At 43.1% G+C, this 16,869-nt stretch overlaps 1 long non-coding RNA gene across 1 annotated transcript; it reads right to left on the minus strand.

Annotated features, from left to right (window-relative positions):
- Window positions 1–897: 897 nt before the first annotated feature.
- On the minus strand, window positions 898–2,922 carry LOC110525030 (uncharacterized). Its single transcript, XR_002473698.3, has 4 exons — window positions 2,837–2,922; window positions 2,487–2,584; window positions 2,250–2,355; window positions 898–2,162 (listed from the first exon to the last, which is right to left on the minus strand). It is a non-coding gene; the product is annotated as an uncharacterized LOC110525030 (long non-coding RNA).
- Window positions 2,923–16,869: the final 13,947 nt, after the last annotated feature.

The raw sequence follows: 16,869 nt of genomic DNA on the forward strand, positions 1-16,869 counted from the left end.
AAGCACTACATGGCCTGGCACCCAAATACATGTCTGATATGCTTTTAAGGTATGTGCCCGGTTGGTCCCTCAAATCTTCTGCCACTGGTCTTTTAGTTGTTCCAGAAAGGACAGCCTTTTGGGGAGGCTCATCTGTCGCTATGGTTCTGGCATTTGGAGCAGCCTGCCAGAGGATCTGAGGGCCTCAGAAATGTTTGACACTTAAGAAAAATCTTAACAGCTTTTTAGCTTTGCTTTTAAGACTAGAAGCGCAGAGACAGTAATTTTTACTGCATATGAATTTAAAAATTTAAATATGTTGTTTTTAGAATTTTGATATCACAAACTGAATGGGTTATAAGCAGTTTTAGGAGGACATGTCATTTTCTTGCTGGGTGTGCCAAAAAGTGACTTTTTCCAAATCCTCTTAGAGTCATATGCAAGTATTGATGTTGTGATTTCTATATAGTATCAGAAAGAGCAGATTGGGGTTTCTAAACCACTTACCTTAGCCAAATAGATGATATTACAAAATATTAAATTTTCCAAGAATAACAGCGAGCAGATCACCTACAGTACAATTAGATAATGAAAATGCTCTATTACATTTTTTACATGTATTTTTCCATAAGATTTTTTTTGTTGTTGAAAATATTAGATTTTAGATGCAAAAAAACCCGAATTTTTCATTTACAAAATGCTATATCCATTGTTAAGCTGGAATAGAATGTTTGTATCCTGTATATTTGACTGTGATACTGTATGTGGTTGGTCTCACCTAGCTATCTTAAGATGAATGTACTTACTGTAGGTCACTCTGGATAAGATAATCTGTTGACTGAAGTGTAAAATGTTTCACATACAGATCTCATATTACAGTATTTAATAATAATTTAAAAGGATACAGTACCAATCAAGTTTGGACACCTACTCATTGAAGGGTTTTTCTTTATTTTTTATTATTTTCTACATTGTAGAATAATAGTGAAGACATCAAAACTATGAAATAACACATTGAATCATGTAGTAACAAAAAAAGGGTTAAACATTATTTTAGAATATTCAACGTAGCCACGCATTGCCTTGATTACCGTTTTGCACAACATTAGATCAGGTTATTGGTTACTGTTTGTTTACAACATTGCAATGTTGTATCTACATAAACCAAATCACATAACTTTAAATAAACTTGATTCTCACAGAGAACTAAACATAATAAATGTAGTAAACATACTAAACAACATGTATTCAATGTCTTAATGCAATACAACTTAAAATGATCATCATGCTAAAGAAGAAAGGAGCAAAGACTGCATATTGTTTGACATTTTTATGTAGCTACAACATTTACATGTGAACACAATGGGGATGTTGACCTTATGATGTTTAAAGGGGCAACTACTGAATTTACATGAGCCAAGTGATACATGAGCAATAGCTTTCAACTATTGAAAGTTTAAAAGATAAGATTTAATAATTAAAACATCAAAAACTAAATGAAACCCAGTTCAGAACGATTGCCTTTTTGAGTGAACTTTGAAGATGGCGGCCCTATGGAAGTCTTTCATCCAAAATGCATGCACTGTAACATTTTCTATTTTGGCATCTTAAAAAGGTAGACTCAGCGGCTAATGGGAGAGTTTAGCCTTGTAAAAATGCGGTCAGCTCCTCCCAATATAGCAAGAAGCCTTGACCATTTTTTGAGTGCGGCAGGTAGCCTAGTGGTTAGAGCGTTGGGCCAGTAACCGAACGGTTGCTGGTTTGTATCCCCGAGCTGTAGTTCTGCCACTGAACAAGGCAGTTGGCCCACTGTTCCCCGGTAGGCCGTCATTGTAAATAAGAATTTGTTCTTAAATGACTTGCCTAGTTAAATAAATGATACATACATTTTTAAAAAGCTGTTAAAGTTGCCTTGATGTTGCTATGCTTCTCACTGAAACTGGCATTCCATATATTTTTCAGCAAGGAAACAATGTATATAAACAAATGATGGAGCTAGCATAAACTAGGCCTACTAAATCTACCTTTAAATTGTGTGGCCAACTGTTCCACAGTACACAATATTTTGCTCCAGCCAAGCCTCAACACAATTGTATCAAACAGATATTAAATCTAGACTGGGGACTTCATCACTAAGAAGTTGTCTAATAGTTGTCTCTTCTTCCTGACTCAGGTGTATTAGGCTTGGGTGGAAGAAAAGCAACATAAAATGTAGTTATCCCTAATATGGAAATTCATATTATTCCCGAAAATAATGATTGTTAACTTACATCTCAAAGCCAAGCATGCAAGAAGTGGCACCTGTTGCGCACATCTCTCTGTCCTCGGGTAGATTGAAGGCCTCAATCTTGGTTTTTGCCTTGTAACTGATTGCTTCTAGAAAGAGAGAAAGAACAACACATGATGAAGATGAGCTAGCTACTAGTTTAAAGCAATGAAAGATCTAATTGCTACAAAGAAGGAATGTATGGGCTACATTTATGAAAACAATGCATGCATTTGCTTACCATGCTTATAGACACAAATGTATCGCTCAAAGAGGGTTCATGCATCCTCCTCCCAATACAGCATTTTCCAACACCACAGGTAGGGGAAGGGTAGCCATCTGCAAGAGTCAAAAATATCATAACCTTAGTTAGCCAAGTAGCTAACCGAGCAGCTAGCCAAGTAGCTAGCTAAGCAGTTAGCCAAGCAGCTAGCCAAGTAGCTAGCTAAGCAGTTAGACAAGCAGTGGCGCTGACACATTGAAACTCAAAGTGTTTCACTATCCCATAAAGCATGACATTGTTAACTAGGCATCAATGAGCTAACATGTTTTAATTCATTAAGAAGTTTAATTAATAAGTTAGACACTCACTGGCAAACGTTGATAGGTAGCTAGCTAGATTTCTTAGTTTCCATTTTCCAACAGATTTTTCGAATCCCCCTGATTGGTCGTCAACTGGTCTTAAAACGCATGTTTTCACCAGAAGCAGTTTCTGGTAACGTGGCAATAAATATTGTTGCCACAGATTGAAATAGAATCTTGAGAGAATTTTTTGTCAGAAGAAAAAAAACTAGAAAAAAGAAAAAAAACTAGAATACATATTATTGATGAAAAAGGTTTGCTGCAGATTCACCATTATTGGCAAACTTCTGGCAACATTTTTTTGACACACTTGCAGGAAGTTTCATTTTTATAAGGGAAGTGATAGATTTTCAACAAATACATCTCTGTCATTTAACCGCCTCATGCCATGAGTTGATGAGTTGAAAAAACACAACAATCCCGACGGTTTTAAGTGTTGTCTTAGCCATATTATCTACTTTATTTATTTTATCCATTTTGCTGCATCAGTCTCTCATTTCTACAGTTATTTTACTATTGTTTTACTATTTGAATTGATCTCTTAATTCATTTTTATTCATGTCTACCATCGCTTTATATTTGCATAGAAACATGTGGCGTTTTAATCTTTCTCACCTTTTATTATTTTATTGGTTAAGCACATTAAAATGCATTTGTCGTGAAAAAATGTGCCATATAAAGAACATTTGAGTTGATATTTAACACAGGTGAACTTCCTGCCTGGGGAACAAAGCACCTGTTACCTGTATGCAAACCAGAAATGTCATCGAGTCGTTTACAGTAAGAGGAAAGACAGAGCGAGAGTCTCAGAACTAAGTACCTGTTTATTGCTTCCCTGCCAGGAATGTACATAGGCATGGCATACAGTAAAGTATTCGGTCTTACAATAGCCATTAGCAGACAGTGGACACAGGCTCTGGAGGACTTGAGTTTGACACCCCTGGCCTATATACTGCAACCATTTCAATTTACCAGACCTCTTGTTTGGAGTTAACTTTTAATCTGAGACTGGTTTAGATCTGGAAAACTCTAGCCAATCAAATACATGAATTGATCAGTTGAGTTCCATAGAGCTGCAAAAATAAGCAACAGACTCTGACCCTTGAGACCCAGCGTTTGACACCACTGGCCTACCTAACCAGTATGTTGCGCGACCCGCTTGTATACCCTGACTGTAGATTGTTCTGGACGAGAGCTTGTGTTTACTGTAAGTGACTAAGATGAAGATCAGTGCTTATAGAGGGGGCAGGACAGTGGACTCCTGTCCCTGGATTCAGTGTTTCCCCCACCCCCTGACTGTGTGGGTTCTGTTGACTGTTTGCTGACTCATAGTTGACATAGGTGGGCTTGTATTTCTGTTTTCACGGAGGGTCGTCTGCATCTGTGCCGGAAAACGAGTGTACAGTCAGTTCTCCAGTGCTGACCCACTGAACTGCACATAGTCACCGTGACATGGGAAGAGAGAGTGTGTCTGTGTGCTTTGTATCTATAAAATAAAGAGAGAGTGTGGGGGCATCCCGAGGTAGAAACAATACACACACACACACACACACACACACACACACACACACACCCCTACACATACAAAATGATCTTCCCTGGCCTGAGAGCAGGAAAGGAAATCGATAGCTATTAGGAAGCACTTCCAGTACAGTATTATCTTCCCTAGGTCCTTACATGTGCTAGCTATAAGCTGTTACTGTAAGACCTAATAAAAGCAGCGATATCTCTCTTGGCTTGGTCATATGCCATTACTGGAATAACTCAAAGTTATAACATAGTTTTGTTTTTCTCACAATTCGGTAAAAGATATTTACTGAGAATAAATGACAAAGCCAATTTCTGGAACATTCTGTTTTGTATTTGTACAACAACAAAAAAGCCAGGATAGACACTCTCAAAATTACCCACCATGAACAGAAAAACTGAAGAAGCTGTCTTGACCGAACCCTGACCCAGACACGTGAGATCGGAATAAAGAGAATACAGCAAGAAATTATCGATTGGATTTTGGAGCTGAGGGTAAGGAACACAATGACCGAGTCTTTGTTTTTAGTTTACTCAGAGAGGACACGGAGATATATCAAGACATACCACTCAAGGACAGTTAATAGCGGTGTGACTGGAGGCTGTGCTATTTTTAAGACGGGGACATCATGCACTTGGACCCCTCTGAAGCAAGAAAACAAATATGTTTTTGACGAGCTGGATGCAGATAAAAATCGGTAGAAATAATAGAATCTCTATGGATGATGTTCTCCATTGTGATGTCATGTGTTCTTGATGTTCTCTGTTGTAATATTGCATCATGTCTTCTGATGTTCTCTGTTGTGATGTCATGACTTCTGATTATGTGCTGTGATGTCCTGTCTTCTGATGTTCTCTGTTGTGATGTCATGACTTCTGATGATGTGTTGTGATGACATGTCTTCTGATGTTCTCCATTGTGATTTCATGTGTTCTGATCTTCTCCATAATGGCAAGTGTTTTGGTGATCTTAATTTTGATGTCATGTATTATGATGTTCAATGTAGTGATGTCAATTCTTTCCGATGACATGTTGTGATGCATAGTTCAGATTATTAACTCAAAGAGAAAAATCACTCAAAACAATTAGACATCATATTCAGCATACTGCAATACCTCAGGATGTTAGTTCTGAGTCATCCAAGCTGCAGGCCGGAGTTTGCCTTTCTCCCCTGAGGGTGAAAAACCAACCCCCTACTCTAAAGGCTAGAGACAAATATCACACACACCTCACAGCTCCTCTCACCTGCACTGCAAACACTGATCAAGCATAACTAAATCAGTTTGGATCTAAACTTTGTCACCAAGCAACAGAGGTGGCATCCATTTAACTGCAAAGGAATGTAGAGAGAAACGTTACACTCACTCCACAGCTCTGTGACAAAACCGTATTCCACAGACCTGCCAACCTGTAATTTAATTAGATTTCCATTTTCACAGTTTAATATCGAGATTCATACCTTCCTTACAGAAAGACAGAGAATAGCTTACTGTAGAATGTCCAAGAAATAGCTCCTAGAAACAGCTTGGCTTTGGTACTCGAGCAGATATGTCAACACCATTTTATCACTGCCAAAATGCACTGATCCCCCCCCCCCCCCGCAAATAAATACTCCCAATATTGTAGCAAAAATTATCTTATTTTTGCACTATTTTTTTTGGTCTGTGAAAAAAGCAGACAGACAGACAAGCAGGCACGCACACACACCCATGTTCACCATCAGCCCTAGTTGATCCTGTGCAGGGTTAATGCCTCTTTATGAGGGGAGCAGCTGCCCAGTCATTGTTACAGGGGATACAGAGGCCCACAGGGGAGAGAGGATGGACTATACAGGGGCCTACCTCTGACCCCACCAGCCACTACTGCTTCAACTTTGACCCCTTTTTGAAATGATGTCATATGGATTCAAAGCCATGGCTGAGCGTGAGGATTTCCTTCCACGAGGAAACGTGTTGATAATGTCTGGCCCCTGCTTGCTTATACGCACAGAACTAGTTAGTCACTTTCCTTCAGGTCAAGCTGTAGTCATTTTCTATCCATCTATCTATCTGACGTCATTATTAACAACCACTCTTGTCCTCTCTTATTGGTCACGTGCAGGTGTAGACCTTAGAGTGAAATGCTTACTTACACGCCCTTAACCAAGAGTGTAGTTTTTAAGTAAAAAATAGGTATTAGGTAAACAATAGATAAATAAAAAAATAAAAAACTGTAAAAAGTAACAGTAGGGAGGCTATATACTGGTGGTACCGGCACAGTGTCGGTTAGTCAGGCTATTTGAGGTAATATGTACATGTAGGATTAGTTACTATGCATAGATGATAAACAGAGAGTAGCAGCAGCGTAAAAGAGGGGTTGGCGGTATACAATGCATAGTCCGGGTAGCCATTTGATTAGCTGTTCAGGAGTCTTATGGCTTGGGTGTAAAAGCTGTTGAGAAGCCTTTTGGTCCTAGACTTGGCGGCTCCGGTACCGCTTGCCATGTGGTAGCAGAGAGAACAGTCTATAACTGGGGTGGCTGGAGTCTTTGACCATTTTTAGGGCCTTCCTCTGACACCACCTGTTATAGATGGATGGCAGGCAGCTTAGCCCCAGTGATGTACTGGGCCGTACGCACTACCCTCTGTAGTGCCTTGCGGTCGGAGGCTGAGCAGTTGCTGTACCCGGCAGTGATGCCTTTCGGAGGATCTCAGGACCCATGGCAAATATTTTTTGTTTCCTGAGGGGCAGTAGACTGTCTTGGTGTGTTTGGACCATTCTAGTTTGTTGGTGATGTGGACACCGAGGAACTTGAAGCTCTCAACCTGCTCCTTTACAGCCCCGTCGAGGAGAATGGGGGCGTGCTCGGTCATCCTTTAACCTGTAGTCCCCAATCATCTCCTTTTTGAGATGATTGTGGAGTGTCAGTCAGTTGTTGATAGTGCAGTTGTGACGTGCAGTATTTGTGCTTGATGCAGTTTGTGACGTGCAGTATTTGTGCTTGAGGTTGCCAGAGACAGACTAACCAAGGGTTAATAGTGTCTTAATGGGGCCAGAGGCCTGTGGGGAGGCCAGCTGTAGTGGCTGCATCTGCTCCACACCCCCTGGGGCTGGGGGGGGACTGAGGAGGAGGACAGAGAGGAGACCTTACTGCCGAGCTGCTGCTTCCATGCCCTTCTCTGTCTCTGCCTACTGCTCAAGTTGCACAGCCCACACGTCTGAGTCAAAGGGTCATTCATCACAAACACACACATGAGCGTGCTCCTGCACACACACACACACACACCACCCACAAACACAAATATGCATACGCACACCACCCACAAACACAAAGACACACACACACATTGCCCCCTCCACCCCTATTCACACACACACACACGTAAACCCCTCCCACTCACACACACACCCAGACACTCACGAACTACCCCTGTGCAGCCACCCCAGTGAGCAGTGAGTCACAAGATACTAGGTTGTTAACAACACTGGGTTGTTAGAACACTGAGGAGGCAGTAGCATGAGGCATCTGCAGTATAATGTCTTAGTCACCACGGCAACTGTGTCCCTGAGTGTTGTACTGCGACTGAAACTCTTCATTGTTGGAGTTTGTATCAGGTTCGCTCCCTTTGCGCTCCACTCATTCCCCTGCAGGTGTTCAGAGACTTTTGCCGTCTTTGACAATAAGTCATAGGGCACTGATGATTCAGGTTGACTCCCATTCAAAATCAGGGGGAAAGTGTCTCTTTAGATGTCAAATTATAACATATCTGCAAAACTCCTTTACTATACTTCATGGTCTTGAGATACTTCATGGTCTTGATACTGTAACTATTTAGGGTTTCTCTTGATCAATGAAAACGTATACAGGAGGCACTCAAGTAGATACCAACATTAGCAGTTCAAGGTGTTGCTGTTACAGTTTACCTACACCTAGTCAAAGTAACAATTGGGAGAGTTGAGAGCAGTGAGTCACTCTTTAAGGTGTGCTGTTGTTATCGTGGTTAGACCACACAGCTGCAGTTAGGAGACAGTGACAGGACCCTACCACAGTATATGACTCAGGCATTTCTGTGTGTGAGGTACCCCCCCGTGGCACCAACAGCCTGTCAACTCCTCTGTATGTTGGTTATGTGTGTGTGTGTGTGCGCGTGCATGCGTGCCATGTGTGTGTGTGTTAACCTCCCTTTCTGGTCTACCTCTTACCCTACTCTGATAGTACCCAGGATGATACAGATGAATTGAGTGGAGTTTCCTACCACAGAGAAATCCCCCTGAATCTGCTTATTGACTTCCTCTGTTACATTTGACTGACTTTAGTCTCTCATAGATACACACTGCTGGGCTAGTTTACCCTCAGCTCACCACACACACACACGCACGCACGCACGCACACACACACACACACACACACACACACACACACACACACACACACACACACACACACACACACACACACAAGGTCATCGGTACAAAGTCAAATGATATGAGACAAATACTTGGAAATTCCAGGTAAGACAGAACAGAAACCTGGAATACATCAACAACAACAAGAAACACCTGAAACATCTGGATGCTGGATTTGTTTGGTGGATTTGTTGGATTTGTTTGGTGTTTTCTACTTCGGTTTTTGAATCCTCACCTGCCACCTGATGTTGAAGCTGAGACAATGAGACAATGAGAGTGACACAGTCAGTCAATCGCCTAGATCTGTTAACCACGCGCTGGTCTCGTCTCCGTCCTGCTCCAGTGAGAGGCAGGGATTAACCCTGCTAATGGAGTGTGGTGACCTCTGACCTCTATAACTGGCCAGTGGCTGGTAGGGTGGAGAGGTCAGCCTGACGTGTATCTGTCAGGAAACCTTTTAGTCCCCTTCAGCTTCAGCACTTTTATGCAGGATATATATCTTCAGCACTTTTATTTCCATGACTGATCAAAACTAGTTTTCTCATGGCTTTCTCTTATCCCTCTGCAGCAGACATATGGTGAGCAATATGTTTGGAACATCGAATTGCAATAAAATCACAGTATCGAATTGTATTACATATAGAATCGTAAGAATCACAATACATGTCGTATCGGGACATAAGTTTCATGATAATATCGTATCGTGAGGTCCCTGGCAATCCCCGGCCCTACAGCAGACTCATAGCCCGACCTGCCTTTTTGTTCTCTCTCTCTCTCTCTCTCTCTCTCTCTCTCTCTCTCTCTCTCTCTCTCTCTCTCTCTCTCTCTCTCTCTCTCTCTCTCTGTGGAGTGGTTGACCTAAGGAACTACAGCAGAGGAGAGGCCATGTGCTGCTTCTGCTTTTTCTATTCCCTACTACACTCACTGTTGTCCCTGGTCTTATCTGTCTGTCTGTGTATGTCTCGCTCCGTCTGTGGATGTGGATGACTGGTAGACTGCTGTGGACACAAGATACTAAAGGCCCTTCACTTCTCTCCATTGTCTGATGGCACTTATAGTGAAGTGGCTTTGACCAGTTGACTGGAGGACACAGTGCCCTCTGCTTCTTTCCCCGTTTCTAGATGGGATCCGTCTCTATTTCCGTTTCTATTACCCCCTCAGCCTTCATCCAACATCAATGTTTTTTGGTTTGTTTAAAGGAACCAATAGAAGCGCCAGTTCTAATATGAGGAAGAGTTGCGCTTCTACCTCCTGATATGTACCTGTGCTTTTTGACTGTACCTCCACTCTGTACTCCCTTTCCTTTCATTTGACCAGAGCCTTTGAAGTTCCACCTAAACTAGCTACACCAGCCTGCATACCAGGGCTGGGTGTTGGAGCTGTGAGCCAGACATACCTCAGAGTCCTAACCCCCCCTCTGGCTCCAGAACCACATCCAGTTGTTGTTTGTGGAAGGTGGCATGTGTGCTGGGTTGTGTGTGTGTGTGTGTGTGTGTGTGCGCGCGTGCGTGCGTGTCATTTCACCGGAATCTTCAGTAATGACTTCTCTGTGTCACCCACTATTTCCACAGACCACATACCGCTTGAGGTAGAGGTTAGCCACTAACACAGGGATTTTAGAACAGTTTATCCTCCCCAAATCCTACCTTTAACGATACGGGAGAAAACTCAGAACTGACAGCAGATCAGTGTCAAGAGACAACTACACCCTCAGTTATTAAACCATGCAGCCATCTGCATCAGTAAGATGTGTGTTTTAGTTTTACCAACATTCTCAGATTCAGAGATTCAGAGTGTTCAATAGTCACATGTACAGGGTTGCAGATGTGAGTGCAGGGTACAGTGACAATTGTAGACTCCAACATGCAGGACTAAGGGAAATAAAACAATGGAAATTGTCATTTAAAAAATATAAATATAAATAGAATTATATGTGTAACAGTACAAATTTAAACCGTCCCCTCGCCCATACCCGGGCGCGAACTAGGGACCTTCTGCACATATCAACAGTCACCCTCGAAGCATCGTTACCCATCGCGCCACAAAAGCCGCGGCCCTTGCAGAGCAAGGGGAACTACTACTTCAAGGTCTCAGAGCAAGTGACGTCACTGATTGAAATGCTACTTAGCGCCCACGCTAACTAAGCTAGCCGTTTCACATCCGTTACACTCACCCCCCTTTTGACCTTCCTCCTTTTTCCGCAGCAACCAGTAATCCGGGTCACGGCACCAATGTAACAGTACAAATTTAAACCATCCCCTCGCCCATACCCGGGCGCGAACTAGGGACCTTCTGCACACATCAACAGTCACCCTCGAAGCATCGTTACCCATCGCGCCACAAAAGCCGCGGCCCTTGCAGAGCAAGGGGAACTACTACTTCAAGGTCTCAGAGCAAGTGACGTCACTGATTGAAACGCTACTTAGCGCCCACGCTAACTAAGCTAGCCGTTTCACATCCGTTACATATGCATCCTAATAATTGTAGCAGTGATGAATAACTAAATGTCCATTGGGGTGTCAGACAACAGGAACTTGGTGCATACAAAGTGTGTGTGTTTTAAACTTGAATAGCTACAATATGCATCACATAGAAAACATCTGACACATGCCTGGCCTTCTTAGCACCATTAAATATTTTATAGTAGCACAGCAAGTCAAGTCAATGCTGGTGTTAATCAAGACCAAGTTGTAAAACCTGTTTTTGGACATGCTTATAGTCACCCACTCTATCCAGGTCTCTGATTGGACAGCGTTTTTTTGTTATTGTTGTTGTTTTAAATCAACCATACCACAACACCAGACAGGTGGTGCCTCTGCCCGGTTTGCAGGTGTTTCAGGGAGTGGGGTGGTGAACAGATGGGGAATGGTGTGTGGGGAGTCGTCAGTCTCTCACCCGACCCACAGGTTGTGTCTGCATCTCTGTCTGTTTGGCAGTCCAGCTGTACAGTGTCACTGTGTAGTCAGGTAGGCCTTGTTTCGTTGTTCTAGTTCTCACAGAGACACACACTCACACATAGTGGGCCTTTCCCCTGCCTCTCCTTAGGCCACAATCACAGCCTACACGGTAGTGGGGTGAGACTGGGCCCCCGTAGTGCGTACCACAGACACACAAACCCTCTCGCTTTCTCTTTTTCTCTGACACACACACACACACAGCTACTGTTAATGAAATAAGGTCTTAAGTCGGCTGAAGGGAGTCTTTCAGATTAAAGTAGAGCTCGGATTTATCCATGATGTTCTGGCAGGTGGAAGATCTTATCAATCCTATTGAGAGCGAGAGAGAAAGGGAGAGTATGGCCCGTCTGTCTGCAGTGTGTGTGTGTGTGTGTGTGTGTGTGTGTGTGTGTGTGTGTGTGTGTGTGTGTGTGTGTGTGTGTGTGTGTGTGTGTGTGTGTGTGTGTGTGTGCGTGTGTTTTGTCTTGTGTTTTAGTGTTTGCATCGTTCACCAAATAATGTTTAAAGGTCTGGTCATGCAGGATATGCAGGGAACACACCTACCTTCATCAACCAGGGTTAGGAACCACGCAGACTGCCAGACACACTGACAGTCATACAGTAACTTTGAAACCCATGGACACAGGAGCACACCGACATTCAACAGCCTGTGGAAGGAGGCAGTGCAGACAGTCATACGAGTATCGATAATCACAACACGCCTGAAACGGTTGCTCGCGTGTAGCCAGTACCTTTTGTTATAGTTGCTGCAATTTGAACGGATTATACCTTGGATCTAATGTTTTATACCATCATGCACTGTACACATCCGGACATCTGTAGAAAGACCATCTGGTTGAATAACATAAACAGATCAGACTTACTGCAGAAATTCCCTCGGTTGACATGTGCTGACCGGTAACTGGCTCTCTCTGACCCATAAACACTTAGTTTCCATATTCCTCTCAGTTGTGCTTTTTGTATTTATTTCACCTTTATTTAACCAGGTAGGCCAGTTGAGAACAAGTTCTCATTTACAACTGCGACCTGGCCAAGATAAAGCAAAGCAGTGCGACACAAACAACAACACAGAGTTACACGTAAACAAATGTACAGTCAATAACACAACAGAAAGATCTATGTACAGTGTGTGCAAATGTAGAAGAGTAGGGAGGTAAGGCAATAAATAGGCCATAGAGGCGAAATAATTACAATTTAGCATTACCACTGGAGTGATAGATGTGCAGATGACGATGTGCAAGTAGAGATACTGGGGTGAAAAAGAGCAAGAGGATAAGTAACAATATGGGGATGAGGTAGTTGGGTGTGCTATTTACAGGTTGGCTGTGTACAGGTACAGTGATCGGTAAGCTGTTCTGACAGCTGATGCTTAAAGTTAGTGAGGGAGATATAAGACTCCATCTTCAGTGATTTTTGCAATTCGTTCCAGCCATTGGCAGCAGAGAACTGGAAGGAAAAGTGGCCAAAGGAAGTGTTGGCTTTGGGGATGACCAGTGAAATATACCTGCTGAAGCGCATGCTATGGGTGGGTGTTGCTATGGTGACCAGTGAGCTGAGATCAGGCTGGGCTTTACCCAGCAAAGACTTATATATGACCTCAAACCAGTGGATTTGGTGACGAATATGTAGTGAGGGCCAGCCAACAAGAACATACAGGTCGCAGTGGTGGTTAGTATATGGGGCTTTGGTGACAAAACGTATGGCACTGTGATAGACTACATCCAGTTTGCTGAGTAGAGTGTTGGAGGCTATTTTGTAAATGACATCGCCGAAGTCAAGGATCGGTAGGATAGTCAGTTTTACGAGGGTATGTTTGGCAGCAGGAGTGAAGGCTTTTTTTGCGAAATATGAAGCCGATTCTAAATGTAATTTTGGATTGGAGATGCTTAATGTGAGTGTGGAAGGAGAGTTTACAATCTAACCAGACACCCAGGTATTTGTAGTTGTCCACATATTCTAAGTCAGAACCGTCCAGAGTAGTGATGCTAGTCGGGTGGAAGGCAGCAATTGGTTGAAGAGCATGCACTTAGTTTTACTAGCATTTAGAAGCAGTTGAAGGCCACGGAAGGAGTGTTGTATGGCATTGAAGCTCGTTTGGAGGACAACAGGCCCTCTGATTTGACACACTGAACTCTATCTGAGAAGTAGTTGGTGAACCAGGCGAGGCAGTCATTTGAGAAGCTATGGCTATTGAGTCTACTGAATGCGGTGATTGCCAGAGTCAAAAGCCTTGTCCAGGTCGATGAAGACGGCTGCACAGTACTGTCTTTTATCGATGCCGGTTATGATATCGTTTAGGACCTTGAGCGTGGCTGAGGTACGCCCATGACCAGCTCGGAAACCAGATTGCGTAGCGGAGAAAGTACGGTGGGATTCGAAATGGTCGGTGATCTGTTTGTTATCTTGGCTTTCGAAGATTTTAGAAAGGCAGGGTAGGATAGATATTGGTATATAACAGTCTGGGTCTAGAGTGTCTCCCGTTTTGAAGAGGGGGGTGACCGCGGCTGCTTTCCAATCTTTGGGGATCTCAGACGATACGAAAGGGAGGAATAAACCCAGTCACATGAGTCTAACAGGGCCAGAATGAGGCTATTTACAGCTGAACTCCTATTTCTGTATTTGTAAATAAAGGGAGCCGCAGATAGACACCAAAAGACAGGCGCTTACTAAGAATAGAAGGGATTGTAACTTTAAAAAGAACTGGGAGGCTGAAAACAAACCCGTGTAAATTAGTCTTAACCTGCTGTCTATACGGGCTGGGGAAAGCACACAAGGATACATCCAGCGCGTTCACATGGTATTCGTTAGATGGCGATTCTAGAACGGACAAAAGTGGTAATATCATCCAAACTCATGAGCAATCCCATGAGGTATTTGTCCTCAGTTTGGGGTTAGAGTTGGGGTTTAAGGTCATAGGTAGGGTAAGGGTTAAAGTTGGTGATTCAAGTCCTGGCAATGATTTTGTTCAGAAACCACTGCACTTCTGTCTTTTCTAGCATGGCCAGATAGTGATGACCGGGCTTATTCTTATTTACCTTACACAATTTAGGAGATATAAACAGCAGGGCACAGTCAATCTCTTACTTAGCTCTCTGGGCGGCCTACATCAGTACTCCCTTCACTCCTATAAACTAACCTAACACCACACCATGTACGTGAGAGGTTGCTGGAATCAGAAGTTCTTTGGAAAGGCTCAGGCTATATTAAAACTTTAGAACTAAGAATAGTCTTCAAGAACTACTGCTTGTCTGTCCTACTAATTCTAATTATCGGCTAACGTCTGGAAAGGGACAGTGCTCACGGGGAATTGAGGGAAGTTGTCGCGTGTGTAGTTGTGTAGGTGCATGTGTGGGAGTGATGACAACTTTGTTTTGGTAAATGAACATGGTAACATGAACAGTTTTGGTCCCAGACTCCTTCATCTACTGTTTGCATTCCATTGTTCTTAAGGAGAACCACTTTCACAAGTATTTGCATTAGGAGAAATCCAAAGAATGGAATCATCAAATATTTTTTTCCAGTGGTATAAATGTGTGGTATCTGAAGAAGAGACTGCAGAATATGTCTATGATCTCAGTAATGTCTGTCTGGATTGCTTGGTCCTTTGTGTGTGTGTGGCTCAGTTGGTAGAACATGGTACTTGCAACGCCAGGGTTGTGGATTCAATCCCCACGAGGGAGCATTCCGAAACTGTGTGTGTGTGTGGGTGGGTGCAACAGGAGTAGTGAGTCATGTTGTAACCATTCCTTTGGCAGTCGAACAAACAAGAGGATAGAAGGATGACCCGTACGCAGAGTGAAGTATACACCTGTTCCCCTCTGATCCCAAGAGGAAAGGGCTTAACACACACACACACACACACACACACACACACACACACACTGACTCATCCAGGGGATGGTTACTGAGGACCCATGGCAACTGTGTAGAGAACAGAGGGATTTATCAGGATTATCCCTGGTGGTCCCATATCTCCTCCCTGCAGCAGTGTGTGTGTGTTTTAGGTGACTCGTGGCCATAAAGGCTGGAGATCCATATCCATACACCTGCTGTTGGGACCTCAGTCATCTGTCGATTTCCGTGCATGTGTGTCTATATCACATAATACTATGAAAACAATTGCATTGTATCATGCACTGATTCCTCTGATATATAAAAAAAAATGATGCCTGCTGTTTTTGGACATCGGACTGACTTTCTCAACCATGTCTCTCTCTCTCTCTCTCTCTCTCTCCGAGATTAAATGTATTAGAGTACTGTTCCTATGCAGCCTGGTGTATGAAAGGGGAAATGTGGAGCGTCTCTGTCTCAGAACTACTTTCCCTGGTCTTCAGAAGCACACCTCACCAACATCCTTTCTTCAACATTAATCCAGTAACCTCAGAACTACTTTCCCTGGTCTTTACACACACACACCTCACCAACATCCTTTCTTCCACATTAATCCAGTAACCTCAGAATTACTTCCCCTGGTCTTCACACACACACCTCACCAACATCCTTTCTTCCACATGAATCCAGTAACCTCAGAACTACTTTCCCTGGTCTTTACACACCTCACCAACATCATTTCTTCCACATTAATCCAGTAACCTCAGAACTACTTCCCCTGGTCTTCACACACACACACCTCACCAACATCCTTTCTTCAACATTAATCCAGTAACCTCAGAACTACTTCCCCTGGTCTTTACACACACACACACACACCTCACCAACATCCTTTCTTCAACATTAATCCAGTAACCTCAGAACTACTTTCCCTGGTCTTCACACACACACCTCACCAACATCCTTTCTTCCACATGAATCCAGTAACCTCAGAACTACTTCCCCTGGTCTTCACACACACACACCTCACCAACATCCTTTCTTCCACATTAATCCAGTAACCTCAGAACTACTTTCCCTGGTCTTCACACACACACACCTCAACCAACATCCTTTCTTCAACATTAATCCAGTAACCTCAGAACTACTTTCCCTGGTCTCCAAACACACACCTCACCAACATCCTTTCTTCCACATTAATACAGTAACCTCAGAACTACTTCCCCTGGTCTTCACACACACACCTCACCAACATCCTTTCTTCCACATTAATCCAGTAACCTCAGAACTACTTCCCCTGGTCTTCACACACACACACACCTCACCAACATCCTTTTTTT

This window comes from Oncorhynchus mykiss, chromosome 6, assembly GCF_057628025.1.
Source record: "Oncorhynchus mykiss isolate SJ-2025 chromosome 6, ASM5762802v1, whole genome shotgun sequence".
Taxonomy (NCBI): domain Eukaryota; kingdom Metazoa; phylum Chordata; class Actinopteri; order Salmoniformes; family Salmonidae; genus Oncorhynchus; species Oncorhynchus mykiss.